Raw genomic sequence first — 20,304 nt, 5'->3', positions numbered from 1 at the left:
GGGCAGCGGTGGGGAGGAGAACAAGAGGAGTTGGAGGAAGTGGACCAGAAAGCAATAAGAACCACAGTTTCTCAGAACGGACCCACTCTCATTTCTAAGAAATGGCACCTTCTCTTGAAGGGCTGCCTTTTCCTTGAGGTGAGTTCTTCTCAAGGAGCCCTGTAGTTCTCTCCATAGGCCTTCTTTTTTTTATTTTTAATCTTTGTTGTTGAAAGTATTACAGATGTCCCCCTCCCCCCTTCCCCCATTGACCTCTTCTAGCCTGCCTCCACCCCCCACCGTAGTCCATAGGCCTTCTTGTCATGATCACACACCTCTGAGTACCAGGTCAGGCCCAGCTGGGGTTCAAGCTAAGGTCCCCATTGCATTTACTAGTTGGCTGAGTTTCAAATAGTTAAACATTTATTCACTGAAAAACAAAATTTCAAAAAAGTTTTGGATAGAAATGCAGTTCAGTCTTTACTAACGCCTTAAACTATAATCTGAACATGAGTCAGACTTTCCTAAATGACTCCAGGTCAGCATTACGAACATGATTGCAGGCATTGTTCTAGAATACAGCTATTTCATACTGTTGAGGTGTATAACTGTTTGCCCCGACTCCTAAATTGCTATACTTTGGGTATCTCTGTCTTCTATTCATGGTTGTAGTATCTCCCTTGCTGCCTTTCCATTCGTTGTCATGTCTTATAGTCAACATCTTTTATGAGTTAGAAATTAGAAAAGAAATCTTGACAAACTAAGTGTAAAATAAGAGTAAATGCACTGGGGTGGTGGGGCTTGTCCTGCAGGGTAGGGGAAGGACATCAATCGGGGGAAAAAGGAACATATGTAATACTTTAAACAAACAAACAAACAAACAAAAAAGAGTAAATGGGTTCTGCTGAGACCTGTTGGAGCCTTTCCAGAAATACAATGCATGGTCTGAGTGAACTTGGGGGGTCTTCATTTTGGGGTCTTCATTTTGGTTGCTCTGATGCCTTTGTGATTCAGCTCTTAGGTTATAGCTGAAACTCTGATCTGTGACTTTATATCCTCATTATTTTCCATGAGAGTTCTGATGTACTAAAGAAATATATTAATCGTGTCCTCTTTTATTCTCAAAAGTGTCCCAGATAGGGTCATGGATTAAATGGTCACCCTAAAGATGAGTGATAGCATGATTAAACTCTGTAGTAATTTCTTCTCCAAATGATCTATACATCAGGATTATACTCAGGTTCACAATTTTTTTTTAAAGAAAACATAAAAATAGGTGAGTAGTAGAGTTCATTCTAAATATTTCTAGATTTTTCTGTCCAACAGAAAACTGAGATGAAGGAAGAAAACTAATATTAAGTACCTATTGTTTACTTTGCTCTATGTTAGACATATTCACATTTACCAAACTTGTTTAATCCTTAAGATAGATAAAATTTCATTTTATGTAAAAAGAGTGTCCAAGCATTAGCAAACATCAGGGATGACATAAAGGAGAAAAGGTAAGTTTTATAGCACAGATAATCTTATGTCAGATTCTTTCATCCTATTTCCAACCACATTGTATGTTGGTTCATACAGCCAACTGGAGTACCTCTTCCTGCTAACATTATAACATTGCCTTTATACTTGGTTAAGGGGCAGAAATACGATGGGGGGGGGGGGGCGCTAAATTTAATTCTAAAATATTTAGAAAGCCTTGGTTTGGAGGAAGTGCTGAATACTATACCATAGCTCTAGTTAACTGTAAACTCTACCTGACGAATTACTTCTCTAGTTACTACGGTTTCAATCATTTAACGAGTCGTGTTGTTTCCAAGGTTCCAAGGTCCCTTGGTCTGTCTTCTTCTCTGAACCTTTTAGAATATTTTTATGTTTGTTTGATATACAGTATACAGGGATTTGGCTATACCTCGCAGGGGTCCTCAAACTTTTTAAACAGGGGGCCAGTTCACTGTCCCTCAGACCGTTGGAGGGCCGGACTATAGTTAAAAAAAAAAAAAAACTATGAACAAATTCCTATGCACACTGCACATATCTTATTTTGAAGTAAAAAAACAAAACGGCAAAAACACCCGCATGTGGCCCGCGGGCCGTAGTTTGAGGACGCCTGAGAGGGAATAGAGAGAAATGCTCTATCTTCCAGTCATAATCTTTTAACCCTTTTTATATACCCTCAGTGTCCCAATATTTTGAAATAACTGAGCTCCAGAAAGTTCTACAACCAAGGTGGTTATGTGAATTCTCATGACAGCTGGTTACATCAACTATTCACATATATTTGAGTTGATATTTGTGAGTGGGGATTTTGAGAAACAAACTGACATTGACTGACTTACCTTCATTTAATTTGCTTTTACAAATTGCATTCTGCCAAGTTACTTATGGCCTGATTTCTTTCTTTTCCCAAAACATACGTAACTCTTCAGGCTAACTCCCTAGTCTTTAATCTCCTGAGTATATATTAACTTTGATCCTAACTGGTGGAATAATTTCAGAAAAGCTTGCTTTGGGTTTAGAAGTGAAACTGCTTCCTCTAATCTCGAATCTCATTTCAAATATGAGCTCCATTTATAGAGTTTACCTGTGAGGTGTGGCTGCTGAGTAAATTTCAGGGTGTTACAAGTTCCTTTTCCGGAGATCATAAATCTTGCTATCAGTGATGTGTGTCCTGAAGTAAGGCAGCTCAGGTTGAAGACCTAGAATATGCGCCTGGATGAGGTCTCCAGGGAGAGGGCTTTGGCAAAGGGAATCAGAGCAAACCCCAGGTGATGAGGGTGCTAGCAGATGACAAGGAAAGGGAAGGAAAGGTGTGCTATGGGGAGAGAGAGCAGAGTAGTGCGGTCAAAGTCTCAAAAGCTAGAGAAAGGTGGCAACCAAAAGTGGCATATTTTTGAAGGTGAGTCAATGTGACTGACTTTGTCTAACAGGGTGGAGAAAGCCAGATATTTTGTCCTGTATTATGATATTCTGATGAACTATGACTGCAAACTCTGATGTCTACAGGGACCAGGTTGATGACATGGTTATAAAAAATATTTACCTTTCTTCTTAGGTTTACTATAATAAAATAAATAACTCTAGCATAATTATCTATATATATCTATATAAAGCCAGCGACTGGAACACCATAACAACCAGAACAACTGGTCACTATGACGCCCACTGCAGTCAGCAAACCAGCCTGATTGTGGGGTGGGGCCAGCTGGCCAACCTCCCGTGGCCCTTCCCCCCAACCAGCCCCGCCCCCGATGGATTCACCCTACCCCAATTGGCCTGTAGCCCCTCCCCCAGCCGGCTCTGCCCCTGATTGCCCCCCCTACATGAATAGGGGGTGGGGCTGGCCGGCCAACCACCTTCAGCCCCTCCCCCCAGCTGGTCCCGCCCCCCGATGGGACCCCACTACCATGATCGGCCCGAAGCCCCTCCCCGCAACCAGCTTCACCCCTGATCACCCCCTCAACTCCAATCAGGGGTGGGGCTGGCTGGCCAACCTCCCACAGCCCCTTCCCCGGCTGCTGATCCCTGATCGGCCCCCACACCCGATTTGTGGGCAGGGCCTGCTGGCCAATTGCCCTTGCTTCTCCCCCCAGCCAGCCAGCCCTGATCGGGCCCCGATCAGGGTGGGCCCACCGGCCAACCTCCTGCCATCTCCTCCACCCCACAAGCTCAGCCCTAATCCGCCCCTATTGGGGCCTGGCTGGCCGGACCCTGTCCATGCACAAATTCATGCACTGGGCCTCTAGTAATTAATAAAACCTTCTAATGGCTTCCCATCTCACCCAGTAAGTGACAGACACCCTTCAGTAGTTTACAGGACCTCACACCATCTCTACCCTACAATCTCTCTGACCTTTTATTTTATGTACCCTTCTCTAAACCAGATTAACTTTTAAAATTGAATTTGAGAGAGAGAGAGAGAGAGAGAGAGAGATTTGTTGTTCCACTTATTTTTGCATTCAGTGGTTGCTTCCTGACCAGAGATTAAACCCACAACTTTGGTGTATTAGGATGACACTCTAACCAACTGAACTACCCAGCTAGGGCTTAAAAAAGACTAACTTTTGATTGAAGACACTAGACAAACTTCCTTAAGTCTTCCTCTGGAATGTTGCTTCTGGCTAGAATGCTATTCCCTGGAAGTCTATACAGGGTGAGGCAAAAGTAGGTTTACAGCTGTGAGTACGTATAACACAGTTTATTCTTGATTATTATTTATTAATGTGTTATTTTCCAGGAACAACTGTAAACCTACTTTTGCCCCACCCTGTATGTATTTTTAAAAGTGTATGTATTTATGCATGTATTTACTCTCTCACCCCTTCAGGTGAGTGGACTGAAGTAAAATACTAGTATACCTGCAGGCCAGATTCAGCCTATGGCCAGCCAGTTTTTCATAGATCCTGAGATTCTATGTTTTTCTCCTTGGAAGCAGTGTGTTTCTTTGGCTAGACTGGCCCTTTGAGATTTGATGCCAGATTTTGTGTATTCACCATCCTGAGATTGTGGAGATCATAATAAGGGGCCATAATTTATGAGCTTGGTAGTGCTCCCCTACCCAGGGATCCTCTGCAGGGGTTGACTGTAAGCGGGTGACCCTTCCATTGGGTTCTCCGGATGTTGAGAGGGTATATTGGCAAATCCTCTCTGATGTACTGGAATTGACAGTGCAGTTGTCATAAGTCTACTTGGAGTGCTTGCTTGGGGGACTTCTGTCTGGTTCCCCACCATCCACCAAACAAGCAGAGTGGGAGTCAGACAGGCTTCTGTTATTTCTGTGTGGGTGGTCCAGCCAGGCTGTTCGCCGCTCCAGCAGCCTCCTGACAGGGCCTTGCGGTGCTAGCTCCAGGAAGGAAGGAATACAGGGATCCTTTGTTCTCTTTGACCTGAGATGGAAGGAAAACTGCAGGACTGGTTTGGACATTAAGCCTTGTTTATTTTTTTTATCTTTCCTTCCTATCAAAAGTAGAGAAAGGGAGAAAGAGGTCATTACTGGCTCTGTAAAATAGCAGTGTGCTCTGTGGGAGTCGCAAAAGGGAAAGTCAATAGAAGAAGGTCAATTTGGGCAAAGATAGGGGTTGGTGGCCTTGTGAGACCGTCAGCCCCTTGGCTGAGGTACTGGTGGGCATCCACCAGCAGTAGTGTAGGGATCTTTGAGAACCATGTGAGGGGGATGCCCTTAGGCATGCTGGCAGGAGACATCCCCGCAGAGGCAACAGCAAATGGGAAACGAACGTGGTAGCTAATATTAGCAGTTCTGAGATCTCCCATCACAAGTGCTTCCTAATACCACTACAGCTCCTTGAACATTTCGGGGTGAATTTGAAGGCACTGGGCTTCTGCAGAGCTGGTGCAGACAGATCCAGAGAAATACTGCTTTGTCATTCGTATTATACCTCTATCTTCAAAACTGGAATAACTGTATTTTATTCTTATTATAATAGTAGTACATGCTTGTAAAAATTTCAGAAAATTTTGAAGAAGAATGTAAAAGCCATTTGTGCTTCTGCTATGCACAGATAGCCATTGTTAACTTGAAAAACAGCTTTCTAAATTTTTATTTTTTAATTTAATTTAATTTTTTAAAAATAAATCTTTATTGTTCAGATTATTACAGTTGTTCCTCTTTTTTTTCCCCCCATAGCTCCCCTCCACCCGGTTCCCACCCCACCCCATGCCCTTACTGCCCCCCTTACTGTCCTCATCCATAGGTGTATGATTTTTGTCCAGTCTCTTCCTGCACCCCCACACCCCTTTCCCCTGAGGATTGTCAGTCCACTCCCTTTCTATGCCCCTGATTCTATTATATTCACCAGTTTATTCTGTTCATCAGATTTTTTTATTCACTTGATTTTTAGATTCACTTGTTGATAGATATGTATTTGTTGTTCATAATTTTTATCTTTACCTTTTCTTCTTCTTCCTCCTCTTCTTAAAGAATACCTTTCAGCATTTCATATAATACTGGTTTGGCGGTGATGAACTCCTTTAGCTTTTTCTTATCTGTGAAGCTCTTTATCTGACCTTCCATTCTGAATGATAGCTTTGCTGGGTAGAGTAATCTTGGTTGTAGGTTCTTGCTATTCATCACTTTGAATATTTCTTGCCACTCCCGTCTGGCCTGTATAGTTTCTGTTGAGAAATCAGCTGACAATCGTATGGGTACTCCCTTGTAGGTAACTGTTTTTCTCTTGCTGCTTTTAATATTCTCTTTGTCTTTTGCTCTTGGCATTTTAATTATGATGTGTCTTGGTGTGGTCCTCTTTGGATTCCTTTTGGAATCTCTGCGCTTCCTGGACTTGTAAGTCTATTTCTTTCAATAGGTGGGGGAAGTTTTCTGTCATTATTTCTTCAAATAGGTTTTCAATATCTTGCTCTCTCGCTTGAGGTTGTCCCAGAGGCTCCTTACACTATCTTCATATTTTTGGATTCTTTTTTCTTTTTTCTTTTCCGGTTGGGTGTTTTTTGCTTTTTTGTATTTCAAATCTTTGACTTGATTCTTATGATCCTTTAGTCTGCTGTTGGATCTCAGTATATTATTCTTTATTTCAGTCAGTGTATGCTTAATTTCTAGTTGGTCCTTTTTCATATCCTCGAGGATCTCACTAAATTTATTGAAAATAGAAAATTCTTGAAAAACCTTATAACCATGGTTTTGAATTCTATATTCTCCATTTCTTTCATTTGTGACCTGTTTCTTTGTCTCTGCATTTTGGCTGCTTCCCTGTGTTGATAGAGTGGCTTTGTGTGGTAGGTGTCCTATAGGGCCCAGTGGCTCAACCTCCCCAGTTATCTGAGGTGGACACTCTTGGTGCACCCCTTTGTGGGCTGTGTGCACAGTCTTGTTGTAGTTAAGCCTTGATTGTTGTTGGTATCACTGGGAGGAATTGACCTCCAGGCCAATGGGCTGTGAGGATCAGCTATGTCTACGATAGGAGAACTTCTGTGCTGGAGACACCATTATGAGGCAAGACTTGCTTCAGTGGGGCTTTGGTGCTTACTGAATCTGCCCCCTGAGTGTGTCCTTTATGGATCTGAGGAGTTGTAATCTGGATGGTCCCACTCTGACCCCTGGCTACACTGGCTCTTGGATCTCCAAGGAGGTGCTAATTTAGCCTCTACCTTAGGCCACCCAGCAGGAGCTATGGAGAGATCTGCAGATTCCTCTTCTTTGTTTGGGTTTTGGAGGTGCCCAGATGAGGCCCAGCTGTGAAGCAATGCAAGCTGCTGTGGGGCCTTGGGCCTTCTTTTAGATGTTCTGGGTCTCACTGACTCAGCTGCAGTTTGTTAGGTAATTTTAGATTTCAAAGGACCAGGCCATTCATATGCAAAAGCCTCTGTGCACAGCTTGGGTGGGGCGGGGTCTCAGGGCGGAGCCAACAGCAATAGCTGACCATCAGCCCTGCCCTTAGAGGCCCCCAGGTCTCAGTGTCCCTCGGTAATCGCTGCAAGCACCTCTGAGAGAAAGCTGCCCTCGAGTTCCGCCCGATACCAGATAGTCCAGTTTCTCCCCGTATGAGTCTGGGTCCCCAGAGTCTTGCCCGAAACTGGAGTTCAGAGCAGTCGGGAGCTTGTGTCTCCCTCCCGAATGAAAAAGACAACCGCATCCTCAGTTGCCAGCCCATTCCGCGTGTGCACCTCCGTACCTCTGCCTTTACTTCTGCAGCTCCTCTGAGTCTCAGTGTGCTTTTCTCTTTCCTTCTAGTTGTAGAATTTCCACTCATCCAGCCTTCCTGTGGTTCTGGATGATGTCCGTTTTGTCTTTTAGTTGTAGTTTTGAAATGGTTGTGCAAGGCAGCAAGTTCAGGTGTTTACCTATGCCGCCATCTTGGTTTCTCCGGTCAGCTTTCTAAATTTTTAAATATCCAGGGAGCCAGGGGATATTTTATACATAAACATGCTATTATAAACACAGACATATTCATGTATATGCATATATACTTATATGATATATACATATCTAATGATAAAGAAAAAATCTTATTCTATCACCTTTCTCTTGGGGCCAGATGTTGGCTGGCACCAAAGCTTCCAGAATTAGGCAGGATAAAGTCTGAAGACCTATTGAGATAGGAGTATAAGTAATCAACACCACACTCTTAAACCTTCAATAGTCAGCAAAAACTCACAAAAGGCTTACAGGGAACAGATTTTTTAAGAAAGGACTATTTTACATATGAGTTTTATAAGGTGAAACAAATCAGTGTACAAGGGTATAGAAGTACAGAGACAGATAGATACATTAAGAAGTAAACCTCAGGGGAGGGTGTTGAACTCTCAAAGGCTTTTGGGTTGGTATTAATCTTATCCAGGCCTCATCAGATCTAAATCCAGTTCACCCACAGTATTAATATATATTAGTATATAGTATAATTATATAATTTTAAAATACATTATACACATTGTTGTATTGTATAATGTGCTTTCTTTAAAAAAAGAAATTATTATGCAAGTTGCAGTGTAATGTGACTTTGGAGAAGGGGGCTTGTATCTGTGGATGAGCTTCCTAATATTGGAACCAGAATTAGACAGTCCCTCTCCCAACTGGGCAGGGCTGTCCTCTGCATGTGAGGAGGAAGGCGCATGTTCTCTTTTGGGCAGCTCACTCTCAGAAGGCAGGGAAAATGAAGAGTCTATGCTCTTCATGCCCATTTTCTCCTTCTCAACTCATGGGTCTGATAAGCAAAGGAGTGGAACGTGTTATCTAATGCATGCCCTTCAGATGGGAGGAAACATCAGGAGTGTTTCCCAAACACATTCTTTAGTTTTGTGTTCTATTCACTAGTAATCCTGGGGTGCAGTTTTGAGATCCCCCATTATGAATGCTTCCTCATTGAATAGCATCCCGGAACCACTACTGAACAGTTTTGATTTTGCCTCCAAAAAGCTCATAAATACACCAGAACAATACATTAGATAAATTAAGGTGAAGGCCACTTTCTAACCAATTATAAATTTGACTATCCTGTTTCCCATCACAAATCCTGAGCAGCCTCATTGTCCAACATAGTTTGCTAGAAGTTCACAATGACAGACTTCCAGCAAGGATGGCAGTATAGGTAAATGCGGTACTCACCTTCTTCCACAACCACATCAAAATTACAAGTGAACTACAGGACAACCATCATTCACAACAACCTGAAATGGAGTTAAATGGAAGTCCTACAATTATGGAAATAATGAAGAAGTCACATTGAGACTGGTAGGAGGGATGAAGATGTAGAATGAGCTGATCCCACACCCAAGTGTTGCAGATACAAATCAGGAGGGGTATCTCAGCTGTGAAGGTCCCCCCTGAGAAGCAAGGGATCCCAGTCCCACACTGGGCCCCCCAAACCAGAGTTCCAGTGCCAGGAAGAGAAGTTCCCATAACTTCTGGTTATAAAAACTAGCAGGAATTGATGCTGAGAAGGATTGAGGCTGCTGGAGTCCCTGGAAGTTCCTCTTAAAGGACTTTATTGAACTCACTCTCTCTGACCTCCAGCACAGGGGCAGCAACTTGAAAGATGCCAGAGGCATATGGGGAAGAACTGAATTGTTTGGCATCAGAGTGAGAGCTGGGAGGGGGGGTGGGGGTGGGGGTGGTGTCAGCTTTCTTCCAGACAAAAGTGCTGGCAGAAGCCATTGCTCCTTTTCTGAGCTCTCCCCTATAGAGCCAGCAGAAGGGTGTCACATCTGAGTCTCCATCAACCTGGCTCAGGGTGGTATAAGGAGCCTCTGGGACAACTTCAAATATACCAACATTCACATCATGGGGGTGCCAGAAGGAAAAGAGAGAGAGCAAGAAATTGAAAACATATTTGAAAAATTAATGACAGAAAACTTGCCTAACCTGATGAAGGAAATAGACTTACAAGTGCAGGAAGCACAGAGAGTCCTAAACAAGATGAACCCAAAGAGGCCCTCACCAAGATACATCATAATTAAAATGCAAAAAGTTAAAGACAAAGAGAGAATCTTAAAAGCAGCAAGAGAAAACAGTTACCTCTAAGGGAGTTCCCATAGATTGTCAGCTTATTTCTTAAAGGAAACTTTGCAGGCCAGAAGATATTGGCGAGAAATATTCAAAGTGATGAAAAGCAAGGACCTACAACCAAGATTAGTCTACTCTGCAAAGCTGTCATTTAGAATCAAAGGACAGATAAAGAGCTTCCCACACAAGAAAAAGTTAAAAGGGGTTCATCATCAGCAAACTAGTATTATATGAAATGTTAAAGGGTCTTTTTTTAAGAAGAAGAAGATAAAAAATATGAACAATAAAATGGCAATATGTACACATCTATCAACAATTGAACCCAAAAACAAAATAGTGAATAAGCAGAACTGAAACAGATTCATAGATACAGAGAATGTTTTGATGGTTGCCAAATGTGAGGGGTTTTGGGTGATGGGCAAAAAAGGTAAAGGGATTAAGAAGTACAAATTGGTTGTTACAGAATAGTCATGGGGATGTAAAGTACAGCATAGGAAATATAATAAATGATATTCTAATAACTGTGTATGGTGTCAGGTAGGTATGAGATTTATTGAGATGAGATCACTTATTAAGTTACACAATGTCTAATCACTAGAGTGTACACCTGAAACCAATATAATAATGTATGTCAACTGTAATTGAAAATAAGAAATGATTTTAAATAAAGTTCACAATGACAGCAAATGACAACATTAAGATAGTCTATCAGAAAATGGCCAACATAGAAATATAAATATAAACTCTCTTTCACTAATAGTTTTGATAGAGCAACTGAAGTTCATAAATTAAACCCGACTTACAAAGTGAATCTAAAGCCATGTGGCCCAAAGAAGTGAAAAATCCAGAATCATTTTCTCTTTCCTTTCAGTATTAAAGTACAAAGACATGAATGTTCAAAATTTACCCTTCCCAACTTCTTATCTTATTCAGTTTTTATATAGGGATTCTCCATCTTGGGTAAAGTTGTGATTCTTTCCATAGCTATAGCTTAGGTTGCCTCATACCATAATTAACACAGTTCACAAGCAGTGGTATTACTTAATGGTAACTCTTTCACAAACCACCCTTCAAGATGTCCAGAGTTAATTATTAGTTTAAGAGTTGGCATTGGGGTCCTTCCTCTTGTCAAAGGTGGGTACAACATTGACAAAATAAATGCTGGTATTACATCCATCACTTGGCCCAAGGACATAAAAGATTATCATAACACTGGCCCCACAGCTACCAAATTTAGAAAATGACTCGATCTTCAGTTCCTAGGGCAGTTAGCCCAGAACAAAATTATATTCTCAGAATGTGATACTTAGTCTAAACCAAAAAGCGTTGGCAAAGACACTGCAGAGACTCAGCGGCATTGAGGAAAGGTAGATACCTCCTTGGTTTGAGCTGTATCAGTTTGCCAGTGTTTATGCCAGTTGTCTAGAGGCCATGACCTATGAACTTCAAATCAATTGGGAAATAGTTATTGGAAAGAGATTTTTTTGGACTATGAGTTTTCTAGATGGGGGGAGAAATCCATCTACGCATACTGTCTCCTCTCAGAAAAGGACATTGAAGATATTGTTGCTTGACATTGTTCCCTGGGCATTGGGTGGGAGCAACTGGAATTTGGACCTGGGCAACCCTGCCACCTTGTTCAGCCTGCCGGGTCCCCAACCCTCTCACTTTTCTCATTGCACCTGGACAGGCCAGCTGGGAACTCCCAGACGTCCTCTGTGTGGCCCAGAGAAACTTCCTGCGCTCCTGCAATGAGGGTGGCACAATAGGGAACCGCTTTCCTCTGTGTCTCAGTAAATCTTCCCAAGAGCCCTAGAGATAATGATGATGCTTGAACTGAACAATTAAAGGTTCTGAAATCAAAGATCTTGAGGTTAATAATGGCAGGAGAATCACCACTTTTAAAAGTAATTCTTCTTGGGGAATGGTCAAAGTTGGGAAGAGTTCTCTAATGAATAGATATGTGACTAATAAATTTGGTACCCAGCTCTTCTATACAATAGGTGTGGAATTTTTAAATGAGGATTTGGAGTTAGATGGACATTTGGTTACCATGTGGGTTTGGGACACGGCTGGTCAAGAGCAGTTTAGAAACCTGAGGACACCATTTTATAGAGGTTCTGACTGTTGCCTGCTCACTTTTAGTGTCAATGATTCTCAAAGCTTTCAGAACTTGAGTAACTAGAAGAAAGAATTTTTATATTATCAGATGTAAAAGAGTCTGAAAGCTTTCCTTTTGTGATTTGGGTAGCAAGAGTGACATAAGTGATCGGCAAGTATCTGCAGAAGAACCCTAAGCCTGATGAAGGGATAATGGAAACTACCTTTACTTTGAAACAAGTGCAAAAGATGCCACGAATGTCACATCTGCCTTTGAGGAAGCAGTTGGAAGAGTGCTTGCTACTGAGGATGGGTCAGAGCACCTGATTCAGACAGATATGGTCATCTGCACCAAAAGCCCAAGCCTAGCTCATCTCGCTGTTTATCGTTATAGAGGCTGCTTGAGCCTTTTAACCAACTCAGCATACACACAAGGTGGAGAGAATTAGCGTTTGCAGCAATGGATCATCTACTCATAAAATTGCACTAACCACACGGCTGCTTCATTAGTGGGTGGGAGAAGGGACACATCCACTCATGGACAAAACCATTTACTCAGTAATGGCACCTTGCATTTATAAATTGTAACAGTTGTCTAATAACATTTAATTCAAATGTATAAGTTACAGAGCTAATAAATGAGATGACTAAGACTTTAGTTATAATTACAACAAAATACTTGAATACTCAAGAAGTTATTGTTTTTTTTGTCCCTGGGGAAATGGAGAACTACTTTTTATGTATGTATATATCTGTGTAAGTAGTGCTCTATTCCTGGTTCAGGGAAAAAATCCTAAAGCAATAATGCTGGATACTAAAGATTAAGATCTGCTCTGGCTGGGTGGCTCAGTTGGTTGAAGCATTGTTCCATATACACATGAAAAAGGTTGTAGGCTTGATTCCTGGTCAGGGCACATACAGGAGGCAGGCGTGTTTCTCTCCTACATGTCTCTCTCTTGCTCTCTCTTTCCCTTTTCGTCTCTAAAATCAATAAACGTATCCTCAGGTGAGGATTAAGAAAAGATTAAAATATAATGCATTTGAAAAAAAAGATATTGCTGCTTGAACAGAGTCTTTTAATTTGACCTGGTGGCATCCCAGTCTTGTTTGAGGTTCCATTCTTTCCAATCAAGTATATTAAAAATCTTCTAAATTTCCAATTCCCCTTTGAACTCCACCTTTCTAGTGTTAAAAAATACTTTCAAAAGTGGCAAAATCAGCCTGGCTGGTGTGGTTCAGTGGTTGAGCATCAATCTATGAACCAGGAAGTCGTGGTTCGATTCCAGTTCAGGGCACATACCCAGGTTGTGTATTGATCCCTATTGGGGGGTGTGCAGGAGACTACCGATCAATGATTCTCTAATCATTGAGGTTTCTTATCTCTCCTTCCTCTCTGAAATCCATAAAAAATATATATTTTAAAAAGGAGCAAAATTATGACACATATACATATATAAAATAAACATGTGCTGGTGATTTTATTTAACTAATTGATTCAACGGAAAAACCAGGCAACTGGCTCAAAGGAAAAATCAAAGAAGCACAAATTTTCTTGGAGTAAGGAATGTTGAAATGAATGTGCAAATACATGCAAAACAGGCTTTTGCACAGGATAGCGGTGTGAGGGTTGTCCCTCACAGAAGGAATATTTTCCATGAATTACTTTGCATTGCTATCAGTTGTTTTCAACTCACAGAGTTGTAAAATAGCTCCCATAGAATCAGAATCAGGTAACTATGAAGGGTGTGTGCTAGTCTAGATGTGACCTAGTTACATAATTTCGCACACATTTTCCCTCACTAGCACCCCAATATTGAATTGCATGTAGGCCCCAGTTAGTTACGCAGCATTCACATTCTTATGTATCTTTGCTGCCTTTTCCCATAGATACTATTTTTACTACCTCTTGCTGATGGTTCACTCGTCCTGAGAACCCAGCCTTCTAATCTGAGCTATATGAAGATCACATGATGGGGAGTGATTCTTGACTGCACAAGCACATGAATGTAGGGTTATCTGCTTCACACTTCACAGTTCACAGTTCATCCTGGATGCAGATCAGCTAGTGTTCCCTACCAAGGTCAGGCATTAATAATTAAAACCTCTGTAACACACACACACACTCACTCTCACTCACACCTCAGATGCATTGCATTATACAAGCAGTAAAAGTGTGCTGCTTTAAAAGCATGTCCTTTTTTCCCTAAAACCGGATGACTGCCTCAGCTCCTCCAGCTATTAATCCCTCTAGGGCCCACTGGTGTTCCAAGAAGCCCAGGAGGCCAGAGCATGCTTGCCTGTGTAATCCAAGGACAAGCTGCAGCCTGCACAGCAAAGCCACCCCTGGGGGACAGTACCTTTGCTGAGGACAAGGCCAATGTCTGCCTGCTCACCAGCCCCTCATGGCTGTTTGCTGAGACCAACCATGGGCCCCATGCATTTGCGGGGTCCTCCTCCATATTCACTGGCCTGTGAATAGAGAGACTCTTAATCAGAAGTAACCAGCAAGTCAAAAATCCTGCATGGCCTGAGGGAAAGAAACTGGCCCAGGCTGAATCAGTTAAAAGTTAATTGTACAGCTGTTCAGACTAACTGCATCAAACCTCCACGGACAAAAATCTGGGAGACCTGGCCCCACCTAAAGTTCCATCAAAGACTGCCATTTGGGTACCCAAATTAATTCTACTCCTTATCTATTTCCCTAGGTTTGCTGCAAATGCCCCAATGCCCAGCACTCGCCTGGCTTCAACTCACCCCCTCCATACTGCAGTCCCAAGAAGACTAAGCAAGGAAGGGATGAGTTTCTGCAGCCCAGCGCCTGCCATACTCTACAGCTGGGGAGGTTCTCCTCTAACTGGGAGGATAATAGGGATAGAGAGAGGCCAGAAGCATCAGGGCTAAATGCCATCGCTTCGCATCCTCCACAGGAAGTATAAGATTGGGAAATAACTGCTCACCCAACACAAAGTAATGCCATTGGTTTAAGATGCCTTTCTGTTTCATGTATTACCAAGATAGAAAGAAGACGCTGTCCATTAAGCATGTCTACAATCTAATGTAAGATATATCCCAATTTAAAAAAAGTTCAAAATTAAAGAGAGAAAAAAAGTGAGACTTAGAATTAATGAAATATAGTAGTAACCACAATAATAACTAAAATTTGAGGATAGTTACTGTGTACCAGGCACTGTAAACTCTTTACTTGAAAGGTCTCATTAATCCTCACAAGAGCCTCATGAAGGCAGATATTATTAATACTATTCTCCCCATTTTATAGAAGGAAACCCAAATGGCATGAGATTAGTACTTAACCAAGGCCACATAGCTATTAAACAGTGGAGCCCATTTGTCTGAATCTAAATCCCTACCCTTGCATCATTGTAGCTCACTTGGAAATTGCAGAAAGTATACAGAAGCAGGAAAAGGTAACTTGTTAAAAATATATAGAAGCAGGAAAAAGGTCATTTGTTGTCCTACCAAAAATTTGAAAGACAAAAATTTTGTGATATTTTTAATGATCAGTATTTTTGAAGCAACAGTTTTTATAGGCACCAAATGAAACTATTAATAAATATCACCCTGAAATTTCTATCCAACATTTTAGAATAGTCCTATGATGAGTCTTTTAAAGAAATATATGTTTTTATTGATTTTTTTTTAAGAGAGAGAGAGGAATGGGGAGGGATAGAGAGATAGAAGCATCAATAATGAGAGAGAATCATTGATTGGCTGCCTCCTGCACAGCCCCTACTGGAAATAGAGCCCACAACCTGGACATGTGCCCTGACCGGGAATCGAACCGTGACCTCCTGGTTCATAGGTTGAGGCTCAATCACTGAGCCACGCTGGCTAAGCCTACAATGAGTCTTTTGATTTGCAAAGTTTTTGTTGGGAGTCCCAGCCAATCCTCTCCTTGCTTTGCCCTGTAATGGGTTAATCCAAACCTTCCCAGGGTTTGCCCCATTTCCATATGGTACTTAAGGTCACCCAGTAGTGTGTTTCTCCTGTCAGTGTCAAGTGCCACTCTTAGACCCTGGACACTGTAACATGATTCTAATGATTTCTTACAGAAAATGATACCAGACCCTTTGAGACACCATATGGCAAGCAACCAAATGTCATCACAAAAGCATGACTCAGAGTTCTGGGCAGCCAGCAATCCCAGAGGACAAAGCTCTTCTAAGGCCGTTGGAGCCCTTACAACACCAGTGACTAGTTGGAATGGGCATCTCCAGGTCAGAGAACCCAACCCAGAAGATGCCTGGCATTTAAGAATGCAAGTGGGGCTTAAAAGCTTGTGGAAAACAAAGTTGAACTCCTTGCCTGTGGCTATGACATCAGCCATCCACACACACACACACACACCCAGCAAACCCAGACAAATGGAATGTAGGTTAACTGTATTTTACAGGAACAAGTTGAAAGCTTTATGCTGGTTTTCTTCCCCCTTAAGCTTACACAAGGAAATACCAGTAGGGTGGTGCTTTACATTGTCAGGGCCTCGAAAGACTCCATATGTGACTGGGAATTGTTTTCTTTAGAAATAAAATTGTGGCTGAAATAGGTTTTCTCTAACTGGGCAGGGGGTGAGAGGGACTTGCTACGTTCTTAGAGGCTTAGAAGTTTTGTGAGGAATTTTAAATGTTGAGTTTTCATTTTAAAGATGGTATAAAAATCATCTTGTTATAAAAAGTTAAGTCATTTGCACTGATAATTCACATCTGGAAAAGATTTTTTGTAAAATAAGACTTTTGTTTCTTAAAATAGTGTTTCTCCCACTGAAGAAATGGACATATTTTGGGGACTTCATGAGAATTTTCTTTCTCTTGAAAAGGTTAAAATAGTTCTCAAATTGGAGAAACATTGGTCTGGTACATTAAACAAAATTAAAACTATAACACCTATCAGAGGGGTACTAAATTTATTGGAGTGATCACATTGTAAATTATACGAATGTCTAATCACTATATCATACATCTGAAGCTAATATATGTCAACCGTAATTGGGGAAAAACCCACTACAATACCTAACTATAATTCGGGATGAGTCTGTATTTACCTCAGTTTCTCTGTTGCATGGCTTCCTCCCACTCATTCCCTTAAATGAGATGTCAAATCTTGTGGAATGAATATGCTGTAACCCTCTCAGTGGAAAGACACCCAGTAGGAGGGCATTAAATGTTTCAGGCATAAATATAGCTTTTGAGTAGGAATGCAAAGCACTACACAGATAAGAAGAAAAAAAAGTCATTCTTACCCAGAAGCCATGTGGGGAGCGAAGGCGAGACAATGAAACACACGCTCAGAGCCAGCTGGTCAGCTCTTGGGCTCCTCCGCAGGGTAGAACATCCGGGGCATGGTGGCAGGGAGGTCCTCAGAAGGAGCAGCAATGGGCTTCAAGTTAGGCCAGATAAGCAAAGTACGTCTCCGTGGAGGGGACTGTTAACAAGGCACAGGTGAAAATGCGTGTAAAAGTACCTAGCAGAGCAAGGCACACAGCAGGTGCTCCCGACGTGTTTGTCCATTCTGAATGTTTAATTTCAACAGTTTGGCTTGACAGAACTGCCGTTTTGATTTATATTCTCAGTAAGCTTTTGTATTAGGCATAAGCTTGCCTTGGGCACAGACCAAATGACCATATTCACATTTGACAAGCCTATAGTGGATATTTACCATCTGCCAGACACATGAGCTATGAGATTTTACAGATGCAACCCCAATCCCTCCAAAATCCTCCAAACTCCTAGTATCAAACTGTTTATTAACACCCAAATAAAAAATTATAGTCCCATCCCATATTACTCTGGAAGCTCCAAACCCAGAGTCTCTGGGAGGAAACTCCCATTCTCCTACTAGATCTCTGTTCAGTTCTCTTTGTGCCACGATGTGAATGCAGCCTCTTCTCCATCGTTCCCCAAAGCACACTCTCTAGGGCTGCTGTGACCTTAAAATGAATTCTGCTGCTTCTCTAGAAAACTGCCTCTGTATTGGAATTCTTATCCCGAACTCCAAGAGTGTCTTTCCATTCCTTACCCTACCTTTAATGCCTGACTCCAGAAAATCACGCTGCCTAGAAGGAGAGAAGCCCTCTCAGGCCAGCCTGCTCCGTTTTTCTTTTTTTTTAAATCCTCATCCAATGATATTTTTTCCATTGATTTTTAGAGAGAGTGGAAGAAAGGGAAGAGGAGGAGGGAAGGAAGGAGGGGGAGAGAGAGAGAGTGAGAGAGAGAGAAACATCAATGTGAAAGAAACACATTGATTGGCTGTCTCCCACTTGTGCCCTAACCGGGACAGGGGGATTGAACCTGCAACCAAGGTATGAGCCTTTGAATCGAGGTGTAAACCCTTGACAGGGAATTGAACCCATGACCCTTTGTTCCTTGGGCCGAAGCTCTAACCACTGAGAAAATTGGCCAGGGCCAACCTGCTTGCTCTTGGCTCTGTACATAGATTCAAAATGCTGGATAGAGATTTATTCTGATGCCTATAAATGCCTAAATAAAAATTAAGGAGTATCAGAAATGAGAGTTGCCTGACATCTGACATTTTAAGTGTTCCTATTATAAAGCTCTATCTCAGTTATTTCATTTTTTAAAACAAAATACCATTTGGGTAAGCACTCTATCAATACTAATTTTGGCTGCTTATAGAAGTCACTTGATGGGCTTAGTTAAAAACAAAGGAAAACAAAAAACAAAATCTAACATAGATTTAATCATTATTCCTGGTCATATGACTACACAGTTATGATTAAATATTATTGTAAATAAGCCTTTTAAAATTTACTTTTAAAAGCCATATAGTACGTGGTTAAATTTTGGCAATCAGGGAAATACACACCTGCAGAAGGAATGAAAACCAACATCGGCCTGCTGTGATGTGAATGTGTATTTGTGGCTTGCTTCGGGAATATGTTCAGCTGCATGTAATGGAAGCCTGGCTACAATAGCTTCGTCAGAACAGACTCAATTCTTCTCACACAGCATGGAGTTTGGATATAAGCAGTCCCAGTTTCGTATGACAGTTCAACAATCCCATTAGGAATACCAACTTCTTTTTACTTTCCCTCCACCTCCTCTTGATGTGGTTTTAGTTCTCCTGGCTATAAGAAGGCAGCTGCACTTGTCCACAGCTTCTTGTCCACATTCCAGGCAGAAGTAAAAAGGTTAGGACACGATGTCAAAAGTAAAAAAAGTGCAAGCAAGCCGAGCTTTCCTTTTATGAAGAATTTTTCCTAAAGCCCTCATTCACCAACTTCTGCTTACCTCTCATTTTTACTCATGGAAGTAAAAATTATGCTGTCGATGTGACAAACATCCACATCTGTAGAGAATTCTTAAGAGTTTATTTGAGCAAAACTAACAACAACTGCTATGAAGCAAAATCTCAATGGATTGAGTGCATTTGTGATAGATAAGGAAGGCAGGAGACATCAAAACAAGGAAATCTCTGGAATTGGATAAAAAGTAAAAAGAATAGAAACATTTATTTCTTTTACATAATTGGGTATAGGATAGTTAACAGTTAATAATTAACACAATAACAACAATATTGAGAGGTTCTGTGGTCTCAAGTTCTGATGCAGTGATTGTGCCACGAAGGGTCTGGTAAAAGAAAATTACCCTGACAAAGGTATGTCATCTTAGATGCAAAAAGATAATAGGCTCAGTTAAGGTAAAGATTGACCTTTGTCAGGGCAGATACTGCCCTAGGACATGACTACCTGCCATGACTCACTTTTAGTTAGAAAGTTTTAATTTCAGGCCATCCTATGTAGGTTGTTGTTGTTTTTTGTTTTTTTGGTGTTTTTTTTTTTTTTGGGGGGGGGGGGGCTCTTAGTTTGTAAGGCCACCATGCTGGCCTCCCCTGAGCTTGTCAAATTTGATATGTGGCCCCTTTTTCCTCCACGATGTATTCTGGAAAATAGATGACACTAGTGATTACAAGACACTTCTGTAGACCAGTGCATCTCAAACTTTAATGTGCACACCAATTGACTGGGGATCTTATTAAAACACTCTGTCACTTACTTTGGGAAAGTCTCATAACCCCTCTGAGCACCAATATCCTTATATAAAATGGGAATAAATAACTGTCTCTAACCCATGATGAAGTTATTTGAAGATGAGATAATATATGTTAAGTGCTATGGAAAAACACACACAGATCAATGGAGTTGGTATTGTCAAGAGAGCAACGTAAAATGGAGCTGAGAGGCCTTTGGGAAGCATAGAGCTAACTCACCCCCCTTC

General features: G+C 41.5%; 1 pseudogene across 1 annotated transcript; it reads left to right on the top strand.

Moving 5' to 3' along the window:
* Window positions 1-11,832: 11,832 nt before the first annotated feature.
* LOC307110732 (ras-related protein Rab-9A-like) lies at window positions 11,833-12,446 on the top strand (annotated as a pseudogene). Its single transcript has one exon. The product of its transcript is annotated as a ras-related protein Rab-9A-like (transcript).
* The last annotated feature ends 7,858 nt before the right edge of the window (window positions 12,447-20,304 follow it).

Source organism: Cnephaeus nilssonii (genome assembly GCF_951640355.1).
Source record: "Cnephaeus nilssonii genome assembly, chromosome: 2".
In the NCBI taxonomy this organism is placed as follows: domain Eukaryota; kingdom Metazoa; phylum Chordata; class Mammalia; order Chiroptera; family Vespertilionidae; genus Cnephaeus; species Cnephaeus nilssonii.
Note: the sequence above shows the minus strand (reverse complement) of the source record. Positions and strands in the feature narration are given on the sequence as shown.